Genomic DNA, 10,481 nt, shown 5'->3' on the forward strand with positions numbered 1-10,481 from the left:
TTTTCCAAAGTAACTCAAAAAAAGTACTCTTTGACACAGGATATCCCGGCTAGCAATACATTAATAACAAATCATCACATTATTTTTATAACTGATAAATACTTAATAAATAAATCAGTAGTAATAATAAGCTATTTATTCCAGAAATCAGTGTCCTTTGCACTATTAGATGCGGATAGTGTTTTAATTATGATGATTACGTCAAGCACCCTTGAGGTGATATTTGACAAAAATGACGCTTTATGAGTTAGTCAATTATTGTTATTAATTATAATTAAAAACGTTTTTTAACCGAACATAGGCGTTAAAGAAATATTATAATAATTCAATTATATGAATCTCACCCGCATAAATAAAGGTTTCAGCTCTTTAACTTCACAAACATCAACAGATGAAAGAATTGAAGGAATATAGATGTTCAAACATAGGCAGAATGTAAAATGTTACACAGTGTGTAAAGTGGCCACTTAAACCAGCCATTGACAGGTCATAAGCCCTGTAGATGCCTAGAGTTCTAAATAACCTTCTCTTAAATGTTCATCTCTGTTGTAATATGTTAAAATATTATAACTTGAAACAAAAACTTATGACGAATTTTATTTATTCCATTTACATATTATTGAAAAATGTTCGTGTTTCCATCTTGCGTGATTAATTTTACAAATTGTTTCATTCGATCCCACGAATCACACAATCCTGCATATTGAAATCGTTTTAAAATCTTTTCCAATCCCATAAATCTCCTCAAAACACAGGTTGTGGAAAGGCTGATTGATTTGAAAACTTTTCTCTGTTTTACTATGTTCTTGGTGATAGGGTTACTGAGAAACTTGTGCGAGAAAGACACAAAGTTTATCCACATAAATTTTAAGATTTAACAAAAGTATGCATACCGTTTTGGAGGCAAATGATGTGCCTTTGGACGGTTATACCTTTGGACAATCATATCTCTGTCAATAATGTGAATAAAAATTCCCCAAAAATATATTCTAATTTCATTTAGAACAGATGGCAACATATTTCTGTCAAACTTGTCATTATTGATCAAACGTGTTCGTAATAGTGAATTGAATTTATTTTCAGGAAAAAATAATTTTTCATTCTATGTTTGCTCCTTTTTTTCCACATGATAAAGTCCGGTTTTAACTATTTGTATATTACATATGTATATTTTTAAGGTTTCATTATTTGTCAAAGCATGTATTTGTTACACTTCTAACCTCAAATTCAAAAGACTTGAAATTTAATGTTTTAGTTTACCGTGTGTGTAGTGAATAGAATATGGAGAATATCTTTTATGTCCTTTTAACATGCGAAAAAAAACAAACATGAACAAAATAGTGTCCAAAGGTCCACTTGCCCATTTTACCGAATTATACTGTACAAATAACAACATTTTAAAACATTTAAGTTTGTAAGAGAAAATTCTTGATGGAAGTTCATTGTAATTTATTATATAAATAAAACACGAGTGATACTTTAATCCACAAATTTGAAATATCCAGCGACCGGTTTCATCGCTTTTGCGACATCTTATAACATCACTAGTCTCGAAGATGTCGCGAAAGCGATAAAACCGGTCACTGGATATTCCAAATTTGTGGATTAAAGTATCACTCGTTTTTTATTTATATAATAAACAACATTTTACCATGATTATTTACTGATAATTAATATTCTACTTATATGTATATGCACTTATTTATAAAAAATGTTTTATATACCTTCATTCATTTTTTAAGAATATAAATGTATTTTATTATTAAATTATTTATATTATAATCCAACAGCAAGCACAAGAAGTTGCCATTTTTTTGGGAGGTATTTCGTTTTGTTTTTTGTTTCTGTACTTTTGCTTTATTATGTGTTTTTTTTATTAACAAGTTTTAATTTTATATTTAAATTAATAAAAAAATAAATTATAAAAAATTTCATAAGGGGATACGGTATTTATTGTTTTAAAAACCAACTGATTTAGCTAATAAAATGCGTAATTCTTGCATGGATACAAGCTTACTTAATTAGCTTGGCAATAAGAAAATTAAATCTGCACCTGAGAGGATAAAACAAAGTAGTCCATTTTTTTCCAATTTTAAGTTAAAAATGTAAAAAATATCAAAGTCAACTAATTTATAAATAAATAAAATATCGAAGTCCACTTTCCTCACAAAAATGCATTTTTAATTGAAATGTAAATTTTAATTAAAGTACCATTAGTCCCAGATATGCTATTTTAATATTTACTTTTACTGTCAAAATAAATATAATTTTACATTGAAAGTTGTTTAAAGATTAAAATTATTTCGTTTGGTTCAAAAGTTATCATGTTTTTGAAAAAGCGTACTAAAAAAATCTTGTTTCCTGTATACTTTTGTTTAATGTGATTCCCATGGTTTATTTTTAAGAAGCAGAAATATTTTGTGGAATTAAAATAAGACAAAAAAAGTATACAGATAATCTTCTTTCAAATTTGTTGTCTTGTACATAAATATTTTATTTGATTTTTAAAATTTACCTTTTTTTAACATTTGACTACTTTTTTAGTTTATATTTTCGTTCATTTATTTGATTACGCTAACCATCCTTAGAATATAAGTCTCTTTCATTGCTTGGGTAGTTCTTGAAGATTTATACTCCCGATGAAAATCTATAAGCCCTTAACACAAATCTCCATTAGTTTTATCTAGAAACCCTTTAGATTGGAATAAACATTGAGTGCCAATAAATTTACAGTATGGTCAGTAAGTTACTAATATTTATCTAAGCCTTTGGGTACAAAAATCGATAAAAAGGATTTTCTGTATTCGGCTCACGTTGGAAAAATAAAATAACCGGTTGATTTTTGGATCAACGATTTGGTTTTTAAATTAAGTCAATCGAAAATTGTTGATGACCGTCGTCCTAATATTATGTAGTCAATGTTAGTTAATGTTAGTATATAACCATTTACCGACTTTTTATGTCAGCTAGTTTCAAGACGTACCCGTCTCTTGGTCAGGACACTCACTACACCAACATGCAAATTCTAAAATACACTTTAATCTTTACTATCACCGTAGTATGCAACTTACCATTATGTTTGACTTTCAATCATAATGTTTTATAGTAAATTTGTTTATGAAAAAATGAATCAAATTATTGTTCAAGAATGTTTGATTATGTCCAAATGCTTACAGACTGGCTGGATTTCCTCCCTAGGGAGTTGTTCATATTTAAATTTATTTCAACAGAGAGAGAAAACATTTTTGAGAAGGGAATATGGAAGTCTAGGCATTTACAGGGCTTATGACCTGTCATTGGCTGGTTTAAGTGGCCACTTTACACACTGTGTAACAGTCACCATTACGCCCATGTTTGGCCATTTAAACCAGACTTTGACCAGCCTCTTCCAAACGTCTCCATTCCTTCCTATCACCCGCTTTCATCATCCACGTTTTACCGGCAATAGAGGCAATGTCGTCGACCCATCTTTTCTGTGGCCTTCTAACACTTCTTTTGTTTGCCCATGGTCTCCACTTTATTATTCTGGGTGTCCACCTGCCATCATTTTGTCTCGCCAAGTGCCCTGCCCACTGCCATTTCAATTTCGCTGCACGATCCATGATATCCACGACTCCGGTTTGGCGCCTAATTTTTTCATTTCTTATTCTGTCTCTTAGACAAACACCGAGCATCTGTCTTTCCGTAAATCGTTGTGTGCATTTTAATATCTGGCTTCTTTTTTGTTTATAGACATGGTTTCTAGTCCATATGTTGTCGGCGGCAATATGCACGATTCATATACTTGTCTTTTCAAGCATATAGGGTCTTGTTTTTTAAAAAATATATATTTAAGTTTGCCGAAAGCAGCGTAACTTAGCCTCGTTCTTCTTGGTAACTCCGCTATCCGGTTATCTTTACCAAGTTTGACTTTGAAGTCAAACTTGGAAGCATATTATGTTACAAAAAATGGCAGCTTTCAAAAATAGCTGCAAGTGGTGTTAGAAAAAGAAGGCACCACATTTAAAAGAATGAGAGCTGTCTAGAGGTCGGATATTTGTCGAGTGAAAACCAAAAAAAGCCTTTATAACGCCTCTTCTCCTCTACAGATGCGAATCGTGGCATCTCACTAGGCCCAAAACAGCCAAATGAACATTGAAAAAAGATGTCTCAAGTGTCCGATGTCCGGTTGTCCGGTGTCCGGTGTCCGGTGTCCGGTGTTTATTTACCTTGAAAAATGTGATCTTCTATCGTTTTAAAATTATTTGCATTATCATTTTTGTACCGTAGTAAAAACAATTTCCTACAGTTTTAAAAAAAATACTTTTTTAAAATGAAATGTTGATGAACAATTGCGATTGAAGCATATAAATCTTTTCAACTATAGGGTTTCAAAAAAATATTTTTCTGTGACATTTGTGTCTAGCACATGAAGAGTGAGACTGATTATCTAACCGTCGTGTAACAAAAATGAGCAAGACACGCTGCGATTGGCGTACCAATGCAGTGCCTTTTGCACCAGAAGGTGTGGAAAGGGACTTATGATGATATGTGTAGGAATGAAAATGAAAATGTAGTTTTTCGTTCCAAATAGAAACATTGACTATAGGTAATTTTTGTACATAGTACATTTTAAAGGTTACATAACGTGTTTTTCTCTAACAAAAATGCGAATAAAATCATAATTAGTAAGTTCATCTCAATCTTGTAATATAAAACAACCGTAGTAATCATTTTGCTCTTTAAAAAATGAATATTAACCTTTTCCAACCCATATTTTTCAATAGAAATATAACCTTTGTATTGTTATAGTCGGGGTTGAAAAATAAATTACGCAGTTTTTTCTCGGGAAAAATGTCACCTTATAATTTTCACGACTTTTGTTCTAGTAAAAATACGATCCGGTTTATTAGGCAAGTCCTTTTCAAAAATACTAAATTTGTTTAGCTTACACAAAAAGGTATATTATTAATTCTCACTACGAGGAGAAGACGAATAGACATCTTAAGGAATTGGTCCAAAACAAAGAAAGAGCTTTGTCATTAATTAATCGGATTATTAAGATAAATGGATCTTGCCAGCCTTCTATACTTATTTAAGGCATTTTCACCGCACTCTAAAAGCTTAACTTATCCAAGCGTTGTAAAATGCGTCACTTAAGTGTTAAAATTAGGACAGAATTTGAGCTATTTAGAAAGGACCTTTTCTTTTCTTTAATGCTTCTCCAAATGTAAACAAAATAATAATAAAACAGTTTAATTGCTATTTGTAACTATTTATCAATGCTATTAAAAAAAAATGTTCAAAAAATATTTTGCATCTTTTTTAATATCAACTTAACACCTTATAATATATAAAAACTATCGACTTTATAGAAAACACATTATAAAACAAGATGTATGGTTTTTTTATATTTTGGTCTTTTTTAAGTCACGAACTACTTTCGCTCAGAGAAATTTCTCTTTTGTCGCCCTAAGAGTATTAAATGTCGTGGATTAAATTATTAAGATCTTCAAAACGAAGGTTATTTTCAGGAAAAATGTACAAGTTTGGGTTTTGTCTAAGGGAAGAGACTATTGCAGGAGACTGCTGCAAGTGATTGCATATAATATTTATATTCTCTTCAGCGTTTTATCCTAATGTTTATTGAAAGTTTTTTTGTGAATAATTTATTATTTTTTAATATAATGCATACTTCTACATTCCATCGTGTTATATCCCAACTAAACACAAAGCTCTTGGTGTCATAGAGTAAGGTATACGTTATTGTTTTTTTTATGTAATATGTATTTTTGTTATAATAAATCAATATTTAAAAATAAATTAATTAAAAAGTGCCCAACTAGTTACACAATAAAAGCGACGAAAATATAATTTTATAAATAAAATAGTAATTGAAGTCCGTCTAAATCATTGAATATGAGAAGGTAGCAGCTATATTTATATTTACAAAAAATGAAAAAAAAGACGTAACTATTTGTTTTTGAAATGCGTCAGCACATAAAAGTTTATTTTTTACAACATGGTGACAACAACAACAAATACATAAAATATAATTTACTTCTGGATTACTTTTTTGCTGCATGCGAAGTCTACAAGTTTAAAAAGAGTTCCTTCAGGCAGTTTTTCTAGCTTGCACTGAACAATAATTTATTCTTGCATGCGGGCACTGCCAAGGAGACTTAACTCCTCAGGTGCGGTGTGTGGTATGTGGTAGGCAAGCTGTCAGGGGCGAACCGTGTATAGAAGCGATTATGCGCAGCTTACCATTATATTTGACCATTGATAACAATGATTTACGGTAACTTTATTTCCATAAAAACAAACAAATAATTACTATTTCTGATAAATCATTGCCACTGTTTGTATTTTTTTAAGAAACTAGCCAAATATTCCAGCTTATTTTTTCATACAAATAAGTATACTATATTGTTAACATCTCAAACCAAGTGGCCGTTTTTTATCTAGAGTAAAATTGCAGATTACAAAAATACGTTGAAGATTCTCGGTTTAGAACAGTTTTTCAGTATTTTTTTCTTAAGGGCTATTTTTCTTCGGATGATACTTTTGACCTATGTACATGACCATAATTACTTTCATGCGTCAGATCGCAAGACATGCGGCGCTCGATGTGGCCGTTTTCGGCATTATACATTTCTAAAACAAATCGGCAACAAAATTTCAATCGTAATGAGAATACCTAATGCCAACTGAATTAATTGTGCTAGTTTTCATACACGTTTATACAAGTTATTTATCAAAGTAATGGATAATATAGCTTCATATTATTATGTATCACGCAGTTACGTCGTTTGAGTTGGTTTATTGATGAGAGTTTATAAAACGTTTTTTAAATTATAAGCAATAACACTATATCTAAAAATCCATTATCAAAAATTCAGTATAGATATAACACATAAAAGTTTTTATTGCATGGTAACCTAAAAAGGACTATTGCGTCACTGTACAAGGAAAACGCAGCATGTGTGAGGGTAAATAGGTCATTTACATCTTGGTTTAACATTCCTAAAGGAATCGAACAGGATTGTGTAGTGTTACCATGGTTGTTCAAAGTAAACATTGATGTATAAAAGAACTGATAGATTTAAGAATGGAAGCAAAAATGGGTGATTTAACTATTAACTGTCTCCTGAACACTAATGATGCCGTGCTACTTGCTAGCAGCAAAAAACACCTGGAATTTTTCGTAAAAAAAGTATCCGATGGTATGCAAGAATTGCGATTTCCTAATGAATGTTGATAAATTGAAAGTAATGGTTTATGAACAGGATGAAAATATAACTAAATGTGATATCAGTGTGAACGGAGGTATTCTGAATCAGATGGAAAAATTTATATATCTGGGAAATATGTTTACTGGGGATGAAAAGACAGAGAAAGATATGGAAAGGAAGGTGAGTGCTGGAAACAGGGTAAATGGTGCACTTAAATCTACCTTGCCAAACAACCCTAATGTATGTGAGCGAAGTATGGAATTGATAAAACAATGATGAAAGTAGGTTAAATGGTGTCAAAATGCGGTCTCTCGGGTGAATGTGTGGTTAAAAGTAAAGTATTTAAGATTGAGACTTGCATTATTAAAAGAATCTAGAAAGGGGTTCTACGTTAATTTGGACATGTTGAACGAATGGACAGCAAAAAAACGGCTCTTAGGATCAACGATGCAAATGTTGATGGATGCAGAAAACGAGGAAGACCGAGAAAGACATAGCACGAACAAGTCCATGAAATACTTGAAGATGGACATATCAAAAGTATCAATAATCGGCGCGCGTGCTTGAGAAGATGTATGAATGTGGAGGAAGCGAGGTCTGTGTGTAAAGACATGGTGGTGTGACGTTTTATCTTCTCTACCTACTTCTGCGGAGAAGCAGTGTGATGGTTTGTTTGTTTGTTGTTTGTTTTAATAAATACTAAAAAGTGTCATTTCTCAAAATATGAATTTTGCAAATAACTGCCTTTTTATGTTTTGCAACAGAGAGGGAAAACATTTTGGAGAAAAAAATACAAAAATCTAGGCATTGACAGGTCTTATGACTTGTCATTGGCTGGTTTAGGTGGCCACTTTACACACTGTGTAACATTCACCATTCTGCCAATGTTTTAGTATCCACATTTCCTCAACTTTTCCATTTGCCGACTTTTGTGAAGTAAAAGAGCTGAAACCTTATCGTGTGGGTGAGATTCATCCAGCTGAATCAATTTGCCTACTAGGCACCGCCTGAAAACAATACTACAATTTTCATACTTCTTCTTTTACTAGGTAGTTAACTCAACAATGTTTTGAGTATATTCAAATGTTGGCAGACTGGCTGGACCTAATTCCTTTCTAAAAAAAAAAATCCCTCTATGTTAAAACAAATTTAGATATAATTAATTCCTTAGGAAGAAGATACATTCAATCTGCTAATATTTGGACATATTCAAAACATTGTTGAACTGCTTTTTTCAGTATGTTCCAAAGGTGAGAAAAATGGTGAATCTTTGAAAGTGATCACTTAAAGAGGCCGATTACAGGCCAAAAGCTTTGTAAATGAATAGACTTCTATTTTTTTCTAATTTCCTTGTACATCTGTTTAGATAATTCACACGTCGTTATTGAAATCCGTATTTCGGTGACGTTTTGAATTTTAATTACTCGTTTCCCTCGCGTGTAAATTGAGGTGAATTGTTGAAAAACACATTTGCTGCGTTCGAACATATTTGCATTTGACTTTGGCAAGTGATTCCATGGGGAATATATTGAAAACACTTTATATCTGAAGGCTTTCCGTATTGTGTATGCAATGCAAAATTCTGGCATATTTAGTTAAACAGGCACAAGTCACTATAACTGATCGAGAAGGGAAGGCATTTCATGTTTCTTATATTTAACCCTTAAATTCATTTAAAAAAAATAGTTTTTTATTTTAAGGTGTTGTTTTTAGAAAAAAATAATTAAAAAATCTTAATAATAAAAATCATAAAAAGTGTAATATTTCTTTTAAAAAACATGATGTTAATTTACATGAAACCGTAATTTACAATTATTTTGTCAAATCTGATTTTTTCGACATAAAGAAAATATATTTTTGCAAATGCTAACTTTTTTGCGCCACATTTTGATTATGTCCCGTTTGAAAATATCATAAATTTTACATTTTTGCATCAGAGAGGGAAAACATTTTTGAGAAGGGGAAATGGAAATCTTGGCATGTACAGGGCTTATGACTTGTCGTTGGCTGGTTTAAGTGGCCGCTTTACGCACCGTGTAACATTTACTATTCCACCCATGTTTAAACATTCACAATGCCTCTTCCATCTGTTGACTTTTGTACAGTAAAAGAGCTGAAACCCTTCTCATGTCGGTGAGATTTATCCGGCTGAACCAGTTCACCTACTCGGCAACGCCTGAAAACATTCTTTATTTTTTTATGTTTCTTTTTATACCAGCTAGTTAAGTAAACGATGTGTTGAGTGTGTTTAAATGTTTGTACACAGGCTGGATTTCCTCCCTAAAGGGTAATTATTATAATAATTTTTCCCAATTATTTGGTATGATGAATATTTCAATCACGATGCATTGAAGGGTTAACATAAAATTTGAACAATATTTTGAGTTTGTCCAAATTTTTGTAGACAAGGACTGGATTCAACTCCCTGGGGAGCTGTTTATATTAACATTTCACAACAGAGATGAAGAACATCTAAGAGAAGGTTATATAGAAGTCTAGGCATCTACAGCACTTATGACCTGTCAATGGCTGGTTTAAGTGGTCACTTTACACACTGTGTAACATTCACCATTCTGCCTATATTTATGTTGATAAATTACCTGGTGAAGTATAGAAATAGAAAAAATAATATTTTCAGGCGTTGCCTAGTATGTAGGTGAAATAATTCAATTAGATGAATCTCACCCGCATAAATAAAGGTTTCAGCTCTTTTACTTCACAAAAGTCGACAAATGGAAGAGTTGAGGAAATGTGGATACTAAAACATTGGCGGAATGGTGAATGTTACACAGTGTGTAAAGTGGCCACTTAAACCAGACATTGACAGGTCATAAGCCCTGTAGATGCCTAGACTTCTATATTACCTTCTCTTAGATGTTCTTCATCTCTGTTGTGAAATGTTAAAATAAATTTTGATATTATTTTAGAATAAAGTTTAAATGCGTAAAATTAAGAGTATGTGCAGTCTGACTTTTCTTCATACAAACGTATTTTCGTATTTTATCCCTGAATTATTGCTTTAGAACGATGATTTTTATTAACACTATACATATTTATCATTAGCGTATTTGTCTTATATTTTTAATCACCAATTATCTTATATAGGAAAATAGGACTATCCGAAACCCCTTTAAAATGCCATGTTTTGTTTTATTTTATTTGGGAATATATTCATACACACATTTAGTATGTGAATATAATAAACAGCTGAATATCAATAAGTTATAGTTATTTTTGTATATATACGCCTAATAAACATGTTTAAGG

At 31.5% G+C, this 10,481-nt stretch overlaps 1 protein-coding gene across 1 annotated transcript in view; it reads left to right on the plus strand.

Annotated features, from left to right (window-relative positions):
- Window positions 1–10,481, plus strand: part of Csgalnact (Chondroitin sulfate N-acetylgalactosaminyltransferase) — a 194,162-nt gene that overhangs the window by 35,138 nt on the left and 148,543 nt on the right.

This window comes from Micrasema longulum, unplaced genomic scaffold, assembly GCF_059751315.1.
Source record: "Micrasema longulum isolate JH-2025_06_02 unplaced genomic scaffold, ASM5975131v1 h1tg000541l, whole genome shotgun sequence".
NCBI lineage: Eukaryota > Metazoa > Arthropoda > Insecta > Trichoptera > Brachycentridae > Micrasema > Micrasema longulum.